The 20,764-nt window shown below is 43.6% G+C and overlaps 1 protein-coding gene across 5 annotated transcripts in view; it reads right to left on the minus strand.

Moving 5' to 3' along the window:
• Positions 1 to 20,764, minus strand: part of SV2B (synaptic vesicle glycoprotein 2B) — a 199,786-nt gene that overhangs the window by 150,432 nt on the left and 28,590 nt on the right. The gene's annotated exons all lie outside the window — the stretch shown is intronic.

Consider the following 20,764-nt stretch of genomic DNA (forward strand, 5'->3'; position numbering starts at 1 on the left):
AAGCAATGGGGAATGGATTCAATAAATGGTGCTGGTATAACTGGCTAGCCATATGCAGAAGATTTAAACTGGATCCCTTCCTTACACCATACACAAAAATTAACTCAAGGTGTATTAAAGATGTAAACATAAACCCCAAAATTATAAAAAACCTGGAAGACAACCTAGGCAATACCATTCTGGACAAAAGAATAGGCTAAGATTCTATGATGAAGACACCAAAAGCAATGGCAACCAAAGCAAAAGTTAAAAAATGGGATCTATTAAACTAAAGGGCTTCTGCACAGCAAAGAAAACTACCAACAGAGTGAACAGACAACTTACAGAATGGGGGAATATTTTTGCAAACTATGCATCTGACTAAGGTCTAATATTCAGCATTTATAAGGAACTTAAACAAATTTATAAGAAAAAAAACCTCATTAAAAAGTGGACAAAGGATATGAACAGATACTTTTCAAAAGAAGAAATAAATGCAGCCAATAATCACATTAAGAAAAGCTTAGAAAAATGCAAATCAAAACCACAATAAGATATCATCTCACACCAGTCAGAATGGCTATTACTAAAAAGTCAAAAAATAACGACAGCTTATACATTGTTGGTTACGCCATTGTGAAAGACAGTGTGACAATTCCTCAAAGACCTGAAAACAGAAATACCATTCAACCCAGCAATCTCATTACTGGGTATGCACCCAAAGAAATATAAATCATTCTATTTTAAAAACATATGCACATGTATGTTCATTGCAGCATTATTCACAGTAGCACAGACATGGAATCAACCGAAATGCCCATCAATGGTAGACTGAATAAAGAAAACATGGTACATATATACCATGGAATACTATGCAGCCATGAAAACAGAATGAGATCATATCCTTTTCAGGAACATGGATAGAGCTGGAAGCCATTATCCTTAGCAAACTAATGCAGGAATAGAAAACCAAATATTGTATGTTCTCACTTATAAGTGAGAGCTAACTGATGAGAACACAGGGACACATGGTGAGGAACAGCACACACTGAAGCCTATTGGAGGGTGGAGGGTGGAGGGTGGGAGGAGGAAGAGGATCAGAAACAATAACTAACGGGTACTGGGCTCAATAACCTGGGTGATGAAATCATCCGTACAACAAACCCCCATGATACAAGTTTACCTATATAACAAACCTGCACATATACCCCTGAACCTAAAATCAAAATTAAATTTAAAAGAAAAAAGAATTTATTGGCCAAGTGCAGTGACTCACACCTGTAATTCCAACACTTTGGGAGGCCAAGGCGGGTGGATCACGAGGTCAGGAATTCAAGACCAGCCTGGCCAGCATAGTGAAACCCCATCTCTACTAAAAATACAAAAAATTAGCCAGGCATGGTGGCACACACCTATAGTCCCAGCTACTCAGGAGGCTGAGGCAGGTAAATCGCTTGAACCCAGTAGGCAGATGTTGCAATGAGCCGAGATCATGCCACTGTCCTCCAGCCTGGGCAACAGAGTGAAACTCCATCTCAAAAAAACAATAAATAAATAAATAAATAAATAAGGGATTTATTATGTCTTGCTATTCAATGTTAATGTTTCCCAAAGGGAACTGCTACATCTGCTCAAACTCTAAGTGACTTACATAAAAAAAAAAAAAAAAAACAGTCCTATTCATCACACCTTCAGGGAAAACAGCAACCTTCTGTATGCACACATTAATTAACACAGTAGAAATAGGTTGAAGTTAATTATAGAACCCTCCTACTTAAAAATGAGAAATAGGGTGGCTGCCAAAGAAGGCTGAGTGGCACGGAATAAGGTAAGAGAAGTGGAGAAGGCATGGCAGCCCTATCCTGTGTCCTCTTCTGAGACATGTCCTGCTGTTGAAAAGCAAATGGTTTGGTGGTCAATGCCTCTGAGCTGGCCACCAACTCAGCAAGTCTCTCAGCTTTGTCCATCTGCTATCTCTCTTTAAGTAAAGATCTTTCACCACCAGAAAAGATGCACACATCAGTTATTAAGAAAGCATTATAGCAGAAGAATGGAAAAATTGCATGACCTTTTCCTGGCATTCAGTATTTTTTCATTATTTATTACCAGTATCCATCTATTTGGGGAAGAATAAGCAAATGCTTTTTCTTAAAAAAATCATGAATGTTTCAACTCAAGAGCTGGAGAGATATTGGCCAGCATGTTACTCAAGGCCCAGAAAATATACATTTGTCACTGAATCCCTTGAGCTTTCTTTTTCTGCTTCAAGCACACCAAGGAGAAGTATATTTGAGCGTGCTACATTCCTCAAACCATTCCAGTCCTGTTTACCCTTCCGTTTTTTGTAAGTACATATATCAGCTAGGAATCCCATCTTGATTCCTCTTCCTAGTTCCTGCAGGCGTATAAACATTATCTGGCCTCTTCAAAGTAAAATACGTGTGGTCTGCTGGCATCACCAACAAGTACTACTAAATAACATTTTCCATTACGAAGAGAATGTATAACCCAGATATTTTAAAGACAGCTCAGTATTCTACCTTCTCCAAGAATGAAATAGAAATCATGTTTGACCAGTTATCACTGCCTACATGGACAGAGCATTATGTCTTAAAGGCTGTAAGACTCTCCCTCCCATACTAGAAGACAGACTCTAAAGAACCCAGTGATGAAGGGAACTTTACCCATTTAGGAAAAAATACTGCCAGTGCTCAATTAATTTTCCATAAACATGCTCTTTGAGGTTGAAGCAAATCTGACCAATTTTCAATATGAAAATAAAATATAAAAACTGTTCCTGGAATTATTTCTAAAAAGAACAAACATCAGAATCGTCTGAATCGCCTGAATCATCGGAATCATCTATCTCAGAAAAATCAGATTCATCAAATGAATCTTCAGCCAGCAATTGTTCACAAATGGTACTAACATTACACACAGGAATGCTGCATTTTCTGGATTTGACACTTTGAGCGATCAAGAATTATTATATTTTATAAATGGAAATACCACTACTAAAGACAGAATGCTATTAATAGAATGATGTCTTTTGTTTCCAAAGTCGAGACAGAGCAATGCAAAAATAATAATAAAGGCGAGATATTTTGTAGCAAAGTTGTCTCAGGGTACATGCTGCAGCTCCAAGCGCCACCAGCAAGTATTCTCGGGGCAAGTGGAAAAAGAGTGAATGGCAACCTGTTTCATGGTCCCAGGTGTGCATGATAATCAACTGGGGAATATACCTGAAAGGCCTCTGAGCCATTCTACACATACTGGATCGTCTCTAATAGAACCCAGGCATCTGTATTCTGAACATGCCTTCCCCAAGCGGTTCTTATGGACAGCCCTATGTGGGACCCTGCCATCCAAATTCAAATTCCCACAGCAACACCCCAACCAAGCAGTCCTCCAGTCTTTGCTTAAATATTCACACCTCCCATGAGAGTGGGACCACCCGGTCTACCCCTGGGCAGCACTCACAGATGGGAAACAGCCTCCCTGGAACTCCCAGCCACTGGCTGTGCTTTTGCAAGTGAGTAAGAGGAGCCGCCTTTACACTGAAGCAGCAGCAGATTCTGCTCCATGTGCCTGAGAAACACTGAAAGAAAGACGCAGGCAATGATGCAAATTGCAAGCTATAAAAAACAGGAGTATATGCTAAACTTTATTTTTACATAAAAATGACTTTCTTGTTGAATTAAGTTCAAATCAGTGTTAAATTAAACGGAGTTTAGAACGGACCCTACTGTCCTCTATGGTAGAAGTATAAGTGATTAAGAATACAATGCAAAGAATACAGGGTTTTAAATCACACCTTGGTTGGATCCTGGATCTTCTATTTACTGTCTGAGTGGTTTGGGCATATTATTTGACCCCTCCGATTTCCACTGTTTGGAAGGTTGGGATAAAACTAATAGAATATGGTTGTTGTTAAGATATGGGCATTCAATAAACGTTGGTTCCCTTCCTTCCCCTTCCTTCCGTTTTTCTTCTATGATCAATTTGTCACGGGATCTTATCATCTCTTAAATATCTCCTGATCAGTCTTTCTCTCCATCCCTAACACCACCACCTACATAATCATTGCTATATTTGCTCAGCATCTCATTACTTAAATATTTAGGTTTGGAGGGAGATAGGAATTATTACTTAAGAGCAAGCATCATTATTTTTTTCAGGAAGTTGTTCTCTTGGTTCAAGACGATATCTTGAAATGTCACTTGGGGCAGCAGACACCCAGAGAGCATGAGTTAGCAAGAGAAAAGGTAGCAAAAGAGGTAATTAAATTGTTCTTCATTTGAAGTGAACTGGACGGACTAAGCATGGAAATGTGACAGGGGAGGGAAAGGAGCAGCGAGGCCATGAGGCCAGCAACAGCAACGGGGGTCTTAGAGACAGGATGGGAGCAGTTGAGAATAAGCAGAAGTCAGAATCAAGGGGGACTTTTAAAGATGCCTGTGAATTGCAAGAAATCTTGGACCTTTCCAGAGTGTAGAGTGTGATCCCATCATATCCAGCTCTTAAGATTCAGGGCCTCCAGCTAACATCTAGGCTGAACTGAGGTCCTGCAAAGCCGTGTATCTTACCTCTCTGCCTTCCTGCTCTCTTTGTGCCATTTCTCTGCTTAGGAGCTCTGAGGATCCTCGCTCTGAGGATCTCCTGTGGAACCCCATGTTCTTCACTGCCATTTCCCGTCAGACCGTGTCTGGAAATACTGTATATGATGAGATTCCCATATATGACGGGAAACATATATGTTTTCAGATACAGCATCTATCTCTCTGAATGTAACTTTCTGTAATATCCATTAGCAGAAAAAAATGTTGCCAAAGTGTGACCTCTGTCCAAAAAAAAAAACTATTTGTCAACTCTATTGGCTGGAACCCTTAAGAAAAAATAATAATACGAATGATTTATTAAGCACTTGCTGTGTGCCAGGCAATGGGATAAGCATTTTACTAATATTCTCTCATTTAATCTTCACAAGAGTCCTTTCAAGTACATATTATCTTTACCACTCTTTAGATCATCAAAGGGAGGCTTGCAGGAGTTCAGTAATTTGCTCAAAGTCTCACAGGTGGTAAGTGTAGCGCTGGCCCTCAAAGGGGAACCTCTCTGCACCCTTGACAGGGACACCTCAATGAACTCACTTATCAGCTGGATTAGGAATAGGTTAGAATGCTAAGCTACAAAGATGCTCCCGAAAACTTCAAGTCTTCCTGAAGAAGAGCAAGGCCCTGTTCTGCAAGGCACCGTAGATGATGCCAACAAAAATCTGGAAACACTCCGAGCCCTCACTAGAACAGCTCTAACTCAGCATTGGCAGTTCCCAACTCGAGCTGTACATCAGAAATCCCCTAAGCTCCCTTCCAAAATTGGAGTTTCTCAGGCCTCAATGCAGACCTACTGAAGAAAATCCTATTGGGAACCGGGTGGAAGAAAGGGCTATTTTTAAAAAATGGTCTCCAAAGAATGTAGCCAGATCCAGAAGTGGGGTATCAGAAACAGTGTGATCCTGTGCCGCTCTTAGTGATCAGCCCTATAACCTGAGTGCTTGTAGCACTTCTGGCTTCCATTATGATAATAGTTCTATTTTAAGAGAAGTTGGAAGAAGTGTGGAGAATCTTAGTGTTAACATATGTTCATCTGAGGCTATGTGATTTCTGTTTGGTGCCTGTGGCCATAAAAAAGCAAAGTCTTCTATCTCTGCGCGCGCACGCGTGTGTGTGTGTGTGTGTGCGTTTATCAACCCCCAGCAAGGCCTAATCAACAAGAGCTCATTCTATTATGCTGAATACAGAGGTGATAAATAGCCACTAAGCCATGCCAGAAACTTCTTCGAGACAAACAGAAGCATGCCTTTAACAGAAGGTGGTTTTTTAAGCCACAAAAATATCTAGTATATGCCCCACCCACACCCAGTCCTGGTTAGTCCAGGAAGCCTAGTGTGGAAAGAAAAACTGACCCATCAGCCATGCTCTCCACTCTGTTGGAGGAGATCAAAGAGAACAGCAATGGGCTACTCCTCAGACCCCAGGTTAAATGGAAGCAGATCTAATGAATGAGCTAGTGATAACTAGGAACGAGTTTCATCCAGAAGTGTATGCGAACTTAATTTGGAGGAACTCCAGGAACTGGCACACAGGAGAGATACATACGTAATTAAAACTTCCTTTGAGAAGGTGATATTTTTGTTCTCCTCTTCTGGGAGAAGCACTAGACTTTTGAGATAGAAAATGCTAAAAGGCATTTTTATTATTTTAAAATCCTTCTTAATGGATAATTGATGAATGACTTTTACTAGACTTTATTTATAGAATTACCTGGTACCATTAAAATGTTAAGGATTGAGAAAATGTAACTTTGTCCCTAGCTGCTATTACCTTGAAGAAAACTTCGTGAGCATTGTGATACTCGTGGAATGTTTATTAATAGTTGGATGGACACCAGCTCATAAACATTCACCTACATCAGTGGTTCTCAAACTTGGTATATCAGAATCACCTACTGGGCCCATCCCCCGAGTTTCTGATTTATTAGGTCTGGGGAAGGACCCAAGAGCCTGCATTTCTAGCAAGCTCCCAGGTGATGCTGATGCTACTGGTCTAAGGACCACACTTTGAGAATCATTGACCCAGAGCATGAGTTCAACTTCCAAGTGATCTGGGCTGAGATGCAGGCTCTTACTCTCACCGAACTCTAGAAACAGAGTGGCCAGATCTTCCTTCCTTCCTTGGCTACCAGAGGGACCATATGGCTTGGTTTCTCCAGGACAATCTTAATTTATGTCCTTTACAACCAGTTGACACCTGTTCATTATCTTAGTACCTCCTTGCATCCTCAAAAGTGTCTCAGTTTAGATGATAATTGTTACATTCACACTAATGTTTGCTCCTATTTGTTTAACCCTGATCCGTAGGAATCCCTCACACATAAATGCAGGGTGCCCTCTTTCAGACATAATTAGCTTTTGCCTTCTCTGAGACCCAGGGACACTGTGGACCTGGGATCACCTTAGCTGGGGTTGCAGCTTAATGTGCCCTTGACCCAAGGCTTACTCTCCTTACTACAGCACTGATAGCGGTGTTTGCCCTCACCCTGCTTTTGCGGGCACCATTTGTACACCTTTCCCTGCCTCCACTTCTCAGCTCTGGTTTTAGCTCAAGGGTGGCATTTTTGCTCCTGTTGCTATTATGGCTGTTGTTATTTAGGGTTAAAGAGAGGTTCCTTGGAAGTTTCCCTTACTTCTTTTTTTTTTTTAACATTTTATTGTGAAAATTTTCAAGCACATTCAAAAGTAGAGAGAATAATTTAATGAACTACCATGTACCCACCAGCCAGCCTGAACAATTATCAACTCATTCCAATTTCGTATCATCTATACCAAACCCAGTTCTCCAACCTCCTTCCCGTTCACACAACCATTGGATGATTTTGAAGCACATCCCAACATCATATGCTTTTTTTTTTTTTTTTTTTGAGTTGGAGTCTCACTCTTGTCACCCAGGCTGGAGTGTAATGGCGCAATCTCAGCTCACTGCAACCTCTGCCTCCCAGGTTCAAGTGATTCTCCTGCCTCAGCCTTCCGAGCAGCTGAGATTACAGGCACCTGCCACCAAGCCTGGCTAATTTTTTGTACTTTTAGTACAAACAAGGCTTCACCATGTTGGTCAGAGTGGTCTTGAACTCCTGACCTCGGGTGATCCACCTGCCTCGGCCTCCCAAAGTGCTGGATTACAGTATCATATGATTTATCCATACACACATCAGTAATAATTTTTAAAGAATAGAACTCTATTTTTAAATAATCAGTATGCCATTACCACACCTAAACAGTGATAATTCTGTAACATCATTAAATATACAATCAGGGTTTGTATTTCCCTAATCTTCTCATAATTTCACTAGTTTAACTGTTCAAAACAGGATCCATATACATTCTATATCTTGTATTAATAACTGGTTATCACTCATCTTTAATAATTCATATGTGTCCCAGGCTATCTCTTTTTTATTCATTGTGCTTCATTTATTGATAAAACCAGATAGTTTGTCGTCTACAGTCATTTCTCAGTAACCATGAAGGATTGATTCAAGGACCCCCTGCAGATACCAAAACCCATGAAGCTCAAGTCCCTTATATAAAATGACACAGTATCTGCATATCACCTATGCACATCTTGCTGTATACATTAAATCATCTTTAGATTACTCATAATACCCAATATAATGTAAATGCTATATAAATATTTGCTATACTATATTGTTTTGGGAATGACAAGAAAAATAAGTCTGTATTCATTTAGTACAGATGCAACCATTCATAGTTTTTCAAATATTTTGAATCTGTAATTGGTTGAATCCATGAATGCAGAGTGCCAACTACAGTTCCAATAGAATTGTTTTGCTGTTTGCATTCCTGTGGTGTCATTCAACATGTTTTTCTGTCCCCTGTGTGTCCCATAAATTGATAGGTTGATTTAGAACTGTGCTGTCCAATACAGTAACCCATAACCACATGTAGCTATTTAAATTTAAATTAGTTATAATTCAATAAAATTTAAAACTTAGTTCCTCAGTCACACTAGTCTTATTATTTCAAGTGCTCAACACATGCATGTGGCTAGTGGCTACTAGGCTGGACTGTGCAGATACAGAACATTCCCATCATCACAGAAAGCTCCACTGGACACGCTCCACGCAGATTCAGGTTAGAGTCTTTTTTTTTTTTTTTTGGTTGATTTTCTGCTTATCGTTGGGTTTTGTTTTTGCTTTATTTTCTGGGTCAAGGCCACTTCATAGGTAGTGTTGTGACACTTCTATCAAGGTACACATAAAATCTGGTCTTTCTTCACCTGATGTTAAGTCATTGGTGATTATTGCCTAGACCCTGTTATTCAGATGACAGAATTCCAATTCTGTCACTCTTTCTTCATCTGTCAGCTGGAATACTTCCATAAAGAGCAACTTCCCCTCGTCTATCATTTGGTTGTCCTGAGACATAGTTTGTGTTGGAAAGGCAAAGTAAACACCTGATTCTCTCTTCTTATTTACCAGTTTTCATAATAATACATTGGCTTTCTAGCATCTTCCAAAAGCGACCAGTGAGGTGTTTTATTCTGAGCACAATTATCAACCTATGGGTTTAAACATATTTGATGTGTTTTAATGAATTAATGTTTTTGGCTATAATTAATAACCTGTGCAAATGTGTGTGTGTGTATATATATATGAAATACATATATTTCACATTTTCATATTTTTGTTCTGCAGTTTTGGAATAAAATGAGATTTCTGAGTCTGAAAGTAAATGTGCACGTAATTTGTGTTCCATCTCATGCCTGACACACAGCTACTCACTAGTGATTTGCTAACTGCTTCGTCCACTGTAAATCTAATTATTAGTTAAAAATAAATCATAGCTTTGTGGTAAATGCTTTAATGCCACCCTCGTCTTCCATCTCACATTTAGAATCACACAATTTTTAAAACAATGGAGGTGGCTAGACGCTAATATGAGAGTGACTAAAACAGCTCATTAATTGGGGTGACTCGTAGTTGGAGGCTGGAAGAGTGTCCCACTGACAGATTTTAGTTTTTAATAAAACCATTTTAAAAATTGATACAACCATGAAAAAATACATGGGACTTGGAGGGTATGTGACCTGACCCTCTCACCCCCCAGCTGAGGAAACTGAGGTTCAGTGACTGCCTGCTTTTTCCAAGTTACCCCAACAACTGTTTACAAGCTGCATTACTCATACTCTTCCCTAGAAATCACATACGAGTGCTCTTGCTTTGCCTGCAGGTTGTCTTCTACACGGATCAAGTTTTCATTTAGGAGCAGATAGTTTTTCCTTCATCTGCCAAGATCCTGGTCAAGGTAAGTTGCCTGTGACCAGGAGAGCAGAAATAAGCAGGCTACCCAGCCCTCATGCTTCTCCGGCCAAAGCTGCTGCTGTTTCATCACTGTCACCTACCTCTGGATCACATGCGCCAGCCTACAGATGCCTCTGTCACAGCAGGAGAGCTGGTCAACCCCGGCTGTCACCACCCCCTCCTCCCTGAGGGAAGGAAGCCGCCATTCCTGCTCCCAAAACACAGATCTACTGACAACTAAAAGAGCAGTTTGCCTTCCAGAAACCTAGAGCTTCCTTGCTCCAGGGTGTGGACAGAATGGTTGGCCCCACCTGGCTGTCAGGTCAGGGCTCAGCAAATTAGGCCCGTGATGAAATGAAGATGTAAAGGGCCTGCAGACAGCTGAGCCAAGAGCGCTTATTTCACTGCACGGTTCTCTCCCTGGGACAAAGCACCCAAGGCGGATGGGCCTTCCCCCTGGTTCACCACTAGCTGGATCGGCACATGTAATTAAAGGTTCTCTCTCCAGGAATATACCTAAGGGCCCTGGAGAGTAAGTCATTCCCAAACTGACCCCTTATGTTCTGGCTGTCAGGTGCAGCAAGCTGCTGATGTCGGCCGCTCTCTCCCGACTGGTCTGAGGGTTATACCTACGCTACACTGCATCTGAGTACGCCCACCTGAATGGCATCCTGCTAAATTCTCTCCAGCAGGTCCCTCTTAGGCATATCAGAGACCAGTGGCATTTAATCTGCAATTCCCAGATCCCTAGGAGTTTGTGAAGGTAGTACTTTGTGAAGGTGGTAAAATGCACAGTTTTCTAATGTTATGGTTTATATTATCTTCATATCTAACTTTATATTATTTTCATATCTACGTATGCCAAAAAAACATTCAAATGTGTGTGTTGGGGAAAAGGCAGTAGGAGAAAACTACACTCGTGTGGTTCTCTTACCCTCCTGCAAGGTGGAGGTTAAGAGCACCCTCCTCCTAGGAGCCATTTTGTAATGAACAGAGAGGAGTTTTCAGAGAGGCAGACCCGGGTCAGAATCCAGCCTTTATGAACTGCTGGCCATGTGGAATTTGAAAACTAATCGTTGCAAACCCATCTTTTGTCTCTAAAATGAGGCACATACTCCCAACTTCACAGAGCAGGGATGCGAAGTAAATAAGTAGGTAAAACACCAAACAGAGATCCAGACAAATAGCAATGGCTCAGTAAATGCTGATTCCTTCTACTGTTCCCTTTCCCTGGCCTTTATGAATGAGCAGGTAGTATGGCCTCATGGTTTCCATTTTCATATCAGACACATGGACGCTGTTTTACATTCAACCCTAAAGTTGTGGGTTACTTACCTCTCCAAGCCTGAGTTTTCTCATCCGTGAAAGAAAATGTTCTTGCAGGATTGCTGTGATGATCAGAGATTATGTACCAGGAAGCATTTGCTCAGCAAAAAGTATTTCTTACTATTCTTCATGGTTTTTCCCCTCCTCACCATGTAGGTAGGTTCCAACTGAGACGTACGACACCCCCAACACAGGAAAATCTGAGATGAAGTGGGAAGAGTGAAAGGTTCATGCTAAATGCCATGCATTCTCAAAGGGGTCGATATTGCCTCCAAGGGGACGAAAACTGGTTTCTGAAGCGGGCGATAATCTGCTCTTTGAGGGGGAAGGAGGAAAACAATCTTTGATATCACAACGGTTTGTGGCCTCTCGAGGGTGACAGTACATAAAAAGATATAAAGTATATTCGCAGGATTAGAATTTCACGATGCGAGAGAGGGCTCCCAGCTACTTGGGAGGCTGAGGTGGGGGAATCACTGGAGCTGGGGTGGTCTGGGCTGCAGTGAGCACTGATCATACCACTGCGCTCCAGCCTGGGTAACAGAGTGAGACCCTGTCTCAAAAAAAAAAAAGGAGTGAGAAACACTGTTATACAGAGACCAGAAACTGTAAGGTTTGTTCTTGGGTTCTTGCTGCGTTTAATATGAAGAAACTGAGGCCAGCATGAAAATAATCCAATGCGAAGGAATTTATTCAGGCTCCCGGGTGAGGTTCTGCAGTCCAGACAGAAGGGGCCGGAGAAGTCACACGGACTCCTCTCAGGCAGGGGGTTTTATAGGGAGTGGAGGCGTCTGATTGGTTGTGCCCAAGGTAAGTGGGACAAAATGGAGGGGAGTAGAGCCCGGATGGAACAAAATGGCAGGGAGTGGGGCCCAGATAGGACAAAATAGTAGGCAGCGAGTGGGGCCCAGATGGGACAAAATAGTAGGCAGGAAGACAAAATGGCAGGCAGGGAGTGGGGTCCAGATGGGACAAAATTGTGTCAGGTAGGTCCTGGCGGGGCTTTTTTCCCAGGCTCGGGGGGGGGGGGGCGGGTGTCCGAGCTCCCGGAGAGGGAAGGGGGTGTGTCCGAGCTCCTGGAGAGGGAAGGGGGTGTGTCCGAGCTCCCCGCGAGGGAGGGGGTGTGTCCGAGCCCCTGGCAAGACAACTGGCCTTACAGAAACATCTGAGCAGGAAAGGAAATGGTTGACTGGGAAAGCAATGGTCCACCTCTGCATTAGAACAAATGGTTGGGAGAAAAGGCAGGCAGTGAAAATGAGTGGAACTCAATCCCACCTGCTGGAAGCCTAGAAATGATTTTTTGGTACAGGGCAGTTTTTTTATTGCTGCTGTTTTTATTGGGATTGTTTTTTTTGTTTGTTTGTTTTTGAGACAGAGTCTCACTCTGTCACCCAGGCTGGAGTGCAATGGCGGGATCTCAGCCCACTGCAACCTCCGCCTCCCGGGTTCCAGTGATTCTCCTGCCTCAGCCTCCTGAGTAGCTGGGATTACAGACATGTGCCACCACGCCCAGCTACTTTTTGTATTTTTTAGTAGAGATGGGGTTTCACCATGTTGGCCGAGCTGGTCTCGAACTCCTGACCTTGTGATGTACCCACCTCAGCCTCCCAAAGTGGTGGGATTATAGGCATGAGCCACTGCACCCAACCAGGGTTGTTTGCTTTTTAAAGAAAAGGAGCTAATATCTATTGAACACTTATGTGTTAGGAATTGTCCCCAGCACATTATATATGTTGCTCCAACAGGACCATGAAAAGTAGATGTCAGTTTAACTGATGAACAAACTGAGGTTCTTAAATGTTAAGCAAAACACTTCATTCCAGAGCCCGTGTTCTTTCCAGAGTGGCTCTCAAGTTGCTCCAGACAGTGCCTGATCATGCCAGGTGTCCTGGAGTCATTAGTAAAAAACCCCCTTCTACTCTCTTGCATGTCCTGGTTTGGATCCTAAATTTAATAATCATCCTACTTGCAGCTACCTTGTGGCTCCGTCTACCCCTCAAGGCATTTCCACAGGGAAGGCCTACAATCCCTTTGATCTTGATTGGATTCTGAATTGTAACAATATTCTTCTAAGAAGATGCAAAGAGGTCCCTGGGAGAGAAGAGGATGAGTGATGACAAGAAAATGGTGGAGAAGGCCAGACGTGGGGGCTCATGCCTGTAATCCCAGCAGTTTGGGAGGCCGAGATGGGCGGATCACCTGAGGTCAGGAGTTTGAAACCATCCTGGTCAACATGGCAAAACCTCATCTCTACTAAAAATACAAAAATGAGCCAGGCATGGTGGTGAGTGTCTGTAATCCCAGCTACTCAGGAGGCTGAGGCAGGAGAATCACTTGAACCCGGGAAGCAGAGGTTGCAGTGAGCCGAGATCACCCCACTGCACTCTGACCTGGGAGACAGAACAAGACTCCATCTCAAAAAAAAAAAAAAAAAAAGTGGTGAAGAGACATGGGAGGACCTATATTTTTAAGACGTCTCAACATGCCTCACTTTTTAAGCATCTTGAAGAAAGCCCTTTTGAGCTCAGAGTATGCAAAACTGCAAATGTGATCACAATGAAAGTGCACTGCAGAAGTCCCAGCTTCTCTTGAATTGCATACCTAGAAGGCTCATGGACATCCATGCAAGAGAGGACAAGAGAAACCAGAAGCCCAAGTCCAGGACTTTGTTGCCATGGCACCAAGCTGTGTCCAGTGACCCTGCTGCTTAGGGACAGGAGGCGTGGAGAGTTTGGAGTTGCAGACTCCAGACAGCCGCCAGCGAGCACCTGCCTCCTGGACAGTGGATGGAAGCCCTGCCACCTGCCCCCACCCTGGCCAGGCATTTTCTGCAGACCATTACAGGGCTCAGTAAATTGACATCTGCAGGTTCAAGCAGGAAGTCAAGGCTGGAGATGTGCTATTTGTGCCTACCTCTGAATAATTTAACACTCCCTCTAAAATAGACTATCATTAGAATTTGTCAATTCCTGTACATTTCAGCAGACAGCCTCAAAAAAAAAACAGGAGAGGGTGTGGTTCAATTTTGTTCTTTTTTTTTTTTAGCATCAAAACCCTTTGCTCACTAGTGCATCAGCCCCAACAGGAAATGCTGTTTTTTCACATCTAATTAGCCCTGAGACCAAGTCTGCGCTGTGAGGAGCAGATACAGGAGAAATGCTTAATTCCTACAAAATTAAGCACTGGTATCCATTTCCACCTTCACTGTTTATTCTGTGCTGTGATCATATTGAAGCCTCCTAATCTCTATGATCCTCAGTTTCTCCATCTGCAAAATGTGACTAGTGATGTGGCCTGCCTTGTGGGGATGTTACATGATTAAATAAACTAACAGAGGATACATCTCTCAAGGTCTGTTATGCAACAGATGCTCAATAGTCTTTAGTCTTTTAGCCTTTATTATACACTGGCCTTACCTGAAATGGCACCAATTCCCATAAGGAACCAGAGATGTGCACAATTTTCAACCCTACATTAACCCACATCTTTTTTAAGACACAGGACCTCACTCTGTTGCCCAGGCTGGAGTGCAGTGGTAAGACTACAGCTCACTGCAGCCTCAAACTCCTCCTGGGCTCCATGGATCCTCCCACCTCAGCCTTGCCAGCAGCTGGGACCACAGGAGGCATGTGCTACTGAGCCAGGAGAATAGGGTCTGGAGGCAGGGAACCTAAAGCTGTTTCACACCGACTTCCTAGAACTAAATCCAAAGGAAACCTCTAACTTTCCATGCCTAAGTAACAAAAGGACCAGAGGCTACGCCCTTCAGCCTTTTCTATAGAGCAGATGGAAAATTGGCTGTCTGCAACAAATCAGACTGATTGAGGGTCCTGTCTTCGTGTGCAACTTTGTAACTCCACTCCAGCCTCTGAATGTTTGCTGTCCACAACCAATCAGACTGATTGACAGCGGAGTCTTCCTTTGACCGTAAGTATAACTTTGTAACTTTATAACCCTGATTGGTTGCAAAAGCAATTTGGACCCAAGAAGATTCTGTATCTGGGCCTTGAGCCACAGCTCGGTCCACTCCCACACCGTGAAGTGTTCTTTCGTTTTCAATAAATCCCTGCTTTCCTTCTTTTGTTGCTTCACTCTTTCTTTGCTTTGCTGGGTGTTTTTGTCTAATTCTTTGTTCAAAACACTAAGAACCTCAACAACTTGCAGTCACGACCCTCTACTGGTGACACCACCACACTCAGCTAACTTTTTTTTTTTTTTTTTGAGACGGAGTCTAGCTCTGTGGCCCAGGTTAAAGTGCAGAGGCGCAACCTTGACTCGCTGCAACCTCTGCCTCCCAGGTTCAAGCAATTCTTGTGCTCAGCCTCCCGAGTAGCTGGGATTACAGGTGACTGCCACCATGCCCGGCTAATTTTTTGTATTTTTAGTAGAGACGGGGTTTCACCATGTTGGCCAGGCTGGTCTCAAACTCCTGACGTTAAGTGATCTGCCCACCTCAGCCTCCCAAAATGCTGGGATTACAAGCATGAGCCACCACACTAAGCCACTTTTTTGGGTTTTTTTCAAAGTTTTTGCAGAAATGGAGTCTCACCATGTTGCCCAGACTGATGTCAAATTCCTGGCCTCAAGCGATCCTTCTGCCTTGATCTCCCAAAGTGCTGAGATTACAGGCATGAGCCACTGCACCCAACCTACAAACCCCACTTTCTTTTGCCCATTACTTAGACTGCCAAACACTCACAGTAAAATATATATATATGCACACACGCACACATATATGTGTATTATATGTATACATACATATAGGTGTGCTCATCTGCTCAACACCCACAATACAGATGTTCAAATGGATTGACTCCCAGCCCTGCTTGTCAATGCCCCTTGTTGTGCTTAGTTTTATTCCTCATGAGGGCTGTTCCAAACCATTTCCCTGGAGTGGGTGCAGTGGCTCATGCCTCCCAACACTTTGGGAAGCCAAGGTGGAAGAACTGCATGAGCCCAGGAGTTCAACACTAGCCTGGGCAACAAAGTGTGAACTTGTCTCTAGTTAAAAAAAAACAAGAAACATCTTTTCCCTGAATCTCACCCCATTTCCAAAACCCTTCCTGACCTCACTTGCTAGTTCATTGAAAGCCTTCTCTCAAGATGTCTCCCATCTTACCCACTCCCTTTTTCTCCTCTCCCTCCACAGCGTAGCTACCCCTTTCTAAGGCTAACCCCCCACTGCTCTCAGCCCACACCCTCCCATTTGTTCCTGAACTTGGCTCCATCAACCATCTCCTTCTTTTGCATGTTCAATGTAGAAAGTAAAAAGTTCCTCTTCGAAGTTTCCCTTCTTGTTAAAGAATAATAATAATAAATGTTAGAAATAGTTTCTTTTAAAGACTAACTTTCTTCAAAGCCTTCTTGCTTTTTGCTAATAACCGTGTTAAGCCCTATTCTATGTAGCTGTTAGATATAAAGGAATAAGTACATTCTATGTCCTTGTACTTTAACCAAGATCTTTATGTTATCACTTTTCGAAGTCCTTTCACAAGCAACTTCCTCTCCCTTCCTTATTTGGACTTCCTCTTTTCCTTTGTTCTCCATTGCCTTTACCTATTTAGAAAAGTTTTAAGTTGTTAGCTAGTCGGGTTCAGTTTAGATTGTGAGGTCTGGCTCCAACCAAAGGAAATCAGACACAGCAGTAAGGACCCGATGCATAAGGAATAAATACGCCTGCCTTTCCTTTGTTCATTGTACTCTCATGGCAAGACTGCTGGCAAGTAGTGCCCTTTCTGCAGAAAGTAAAATTGTCTTGCTGAAAAAACCTTTTGTCTGAATGCTAATTTTTCCTTGTAGTACCTAGGAACAAACAATCTGTCTCTAACATTCAAGTTCCTTCTGACACTCACTTTTTACTCTGTAAAAATGCTGAAATATCACACATCCTAAAAGCATTCCCTTCAATCCTCTTTCCTACAAGCTCAGCCAACATACTCCCCTCACATTCACCTCCGAACATCTTGAGAATTCATTGACCCGTGAGCTGCCACACACTCCGCTCTTTGCCCCTAGGACTGCAGCTCTGCTTCTCACCTCCATGCAGGCAGCCTGGCTGCAAGGCTCACAGGCCATGTCCTGACTGACACACAGGAGCTTCCTCTTGGTTCCCATCCTCCGTGAACACCTACTTGGTCAGACCTCTCCTGCTTTGGAGTCTGTGACAGCAGCCCTCTCCTGACTCTCCTCCTTCCTCCCCAAATTTGGCTGCTTCTCTCTCTCTTGCATCCCCTGTTCCTTACCCTCCACTTCCATTTTCAATGCAAATATTCTCTATGGTTCTAGCACACTATTTTTCTCTTCTGCTTCTATTCTGTCTCCCTGGATGATTTCAGCCACTTCTGCCACATGATGTTTCAGCCCTAGCCAAGCATGTAACTCCAACCCTGACCTTGTCCCTGAGTTTCCAATTGGTTCCTGAGCCTATTCACTCAAGAGAGCCCAACATGGAATTCAGTATTCCTCCAACGCTCCTCCCATCCTCCCACCCTCCAACACTCCTCCCATCCTCCCTCCCAGTTGCCATAACCTAGGAACCTCAGCTGTGTGACTCCTCCCGCTCTCTTCAGCCCCACTTCCTAGACTTGCCAAGTCCTAGCCCATTTCATCTCAGCATTACAAGTCATCTCGTCCATCTCTCCTTTCCTTTGTCCTACCACTGTTTGGGCCTTGGCACGCCTGACCTGTGTTCCAGCCACGCTGCCCACATGGCCCCAGGCCTGTTGTCCCTCTCTTTCCAATGCATCCACCCCCAGCATCGATGGCCATCTCCTTGGAATGGTTGTTAATATCAGCTCCCTTTGCTAAGCCCTTGCCAAAGACCCGGCACTGAGCTAAGCACGTTACATGCATTATCCCACTTAACCCTCCCGAGATCCCTGCATGAGTACTCTTCTGTCTCTGTTTTACAAATGAAAAAACAGAGGCTAAGAAAAACCATACTCATGGTCACACAGTTAGTAAGGAGCAGCGCTGGGATTCTAATCCAGGCTCTCCGACTGGAGAGCACAGGGCACAGGCCAGAAGCCATGAAGTCATATTGCCCCCACCCACAAACCGTATCACATCAAACAGATCGCCTCCAAAGAAGCCTGCACTGGCTCCCTCATGCCTACCAATGTCCTCTGCATGGCCCCTAAAGCCATCTGGAGGCAGCCAAATGCAGTCCTAATCTGTGCCTGTGTGCTGTGCTGGGCACATATGACTTTTTGTTTTGGTTCTGTCCACCCTTGCAGCCTCATCCACGCACTCGGGCCATGCTCTGGGTTCTGGGCTTTTCCAAGACATACGGCACCTTTGCTGGTCCTCACCATCAAACTTGACTCAGCTTCAATACCCCTTCCTCCCCAATCCCATTTCTGGACAATTGATTTCTCCCCCTTCATCACAACCCAGCACTACGTATTCCTTTGCCACAGGCTTCATTTCACTTTACCTTATGAAATGGTCATTTGTACATGCATTCCACCCACTTGACTCTAAATTTCTTAAGGTCAGGTATCTTTGACCTACTCATTTCTGGAATGTGTCACGTACCTACACCAGGGCATGTTAAATATTTGTTTAAGTGACTTGATCACAAGGATCTCACATATATGCTGTCACTGGGATTATTTCACTCCTGTTTGAAAGGCATCAGGACATAAGACTTACACATGGCCATGTAGGGGCCAAGGGCTCCCTGGCCCTGTAAAGTGTCACCAAAAAATCAACTCACAAAAGCAGATTAATTGGAAAGCAGGCATATGACTTTATTTGATGTGTATCCATGGGAGCCTTCAGAATGAAGACCCAAAGGCACAAGGAAAATTATCTATTGTTATGTGTGGGCTCCACAAAGTATAGACAGTCATGGAGAAATATTACTGGACAAACAGATAGGCTCTAGTGCTCACAGACTGAGTGAGGAAGCCCAGCAAGGCCTCCCTATCTAGATTCCTCTGGGCATCTTTGTCATCTCTGGGTAGCATTCCTTCCTTCTGGTGAGGCAGGGCCCTCTCTGGATGGAGAGTCGTATGACCTACAGTCAAAGGAGGTAGGTCAGAGAATTTCTTTGTGGCCAGGTTTTACACAGAAAGGCAGAGGGAAGTGAGAGTCGTATTTTCAGGTTTTATGGCTGGCTTTGGGGAAAAAGCATTTGGTTTCTATGATCTATCCTGGGAAAGAAGAATTCTAGTTTCTTTTTTTTGGAGACAGAGTTTCACTCTTGTTGCCCAGGCTGGAGTGCAATGGCGCGATCTCGACTCACTGCAACCTCCGTCTTCCAGTTTCAAGCGATTCTCCTGCCTCAGCCTCCGGAGTAGCTGGGATTACAGGCGCCTGCCACCACGCCTGGCTAAGTTTTGTACTTTTAGTAGAGACGGGGTTTCACCATGTTGGCCAGACTGGTCTCGAACTCCTAACCTCGTGATTCACCTGCCTCAGCCTCCCAAAGTGCTGGGATTACAGGTATGAATCCACTGCACCTGGCCAGGATTCTAGTTTCTGTGGCTAGCCTTGAGAGAGAATGGAACTGAGAGACAGAAGGGCAGGAGAAAAACACTTTTGCTTCTGAGGCCTTCATTTTTGGATATTGTTTTCTGAGCACCAACAGCAATGCAGGGATCTCATACTGAACCAGGTGGGAGCTTGCGGAGTGGAATCAGACCTTGGGTGATTACCTGGTCCATTCACTTGTTCTGATTCTACAGAAAAATCTTACTAACAGCTGCAAAGATAATTGTCGAAGAAAGAACAGAACAGCTTTTACATTCTAACACCTCCTCCTGCTCTCCCATCCCACCTTCTTGGAGAATGGCCTATGAACATGACTCACTGGTGGGAGAGGGTGAAAACAGCTCCCAGGAGGGACTGAAAATGTCTGCTAGACACAGAGTGGAGTTGGTGATGGGATTTGTCCCCAAAGGGTGGAAACACAGTTTCTGCACAATCCCAGATTTAATTTGAGCCCTTGGGATGAACCTGACAATGATAAAAGCCTTCACAGGTATATTTTCCTCTTCTTCTCCAGTGCAATAGTTTTGAATACCTGAGGGATCGTTTTCTCTGAAGAGCACCAAAGCCATTCTTCACTACGTTATCCCAAGTTTCCTCACAGTTCATAAAATGCATGTCACTTTAATGCTTAGATGAGAAAAAGAAAAGAAAAGCTCAAAGAACTACTCCTGAATCTGCATAGCTTTGCAAAATTAGCATAGAAATTCTGGTGAACCCCTGGGACTATGTCTATGCCCCAATATGCACAAGTTAAAACCTCAACTCCACTATCAAGGTAGCCTGCTAAAGCCCAGCAGAACACTGAGACCTTCCCTCCACCCACCCCACTTCCCCCTGCATCTCAGCTCCCTGCACACACAAACACCTTCTGGGCTGTCCCTGGGCCCATTCTGTGACTGTCATGCCTCTCGAGTATTTCTTTTCTTTCTCATCCAAAAGGTTGTTTGTTCTATAGAAAGAGCTTTTCTTTCCCGAAATCAGGACAGTGTGGACAATCCATTTTCTAAACCCCTACCGAGACTTCCTGCCGAGGGACAGAAGGGTGGCTGGACAGTGCTGTCAGTGCGGGGGCTTAGAGAACAGG

Source organism: Aotus nancymaae, unplaced genomic scaffold (genome assembly GCF_030222135.1).
Source record: "Aotus nancymaae isolate 86718 unplaced genomic scaffold, 86718_ANA_hifiasm-v0.15.2.pri h1tg000014l, whole genome shotgun sequence".
NCBI classification, from domain to species: Eukaryota; Metazoa; Chordata; class Mammalia; order Primates; family Aotidae; genus Aotus; species Aotus nancymaae.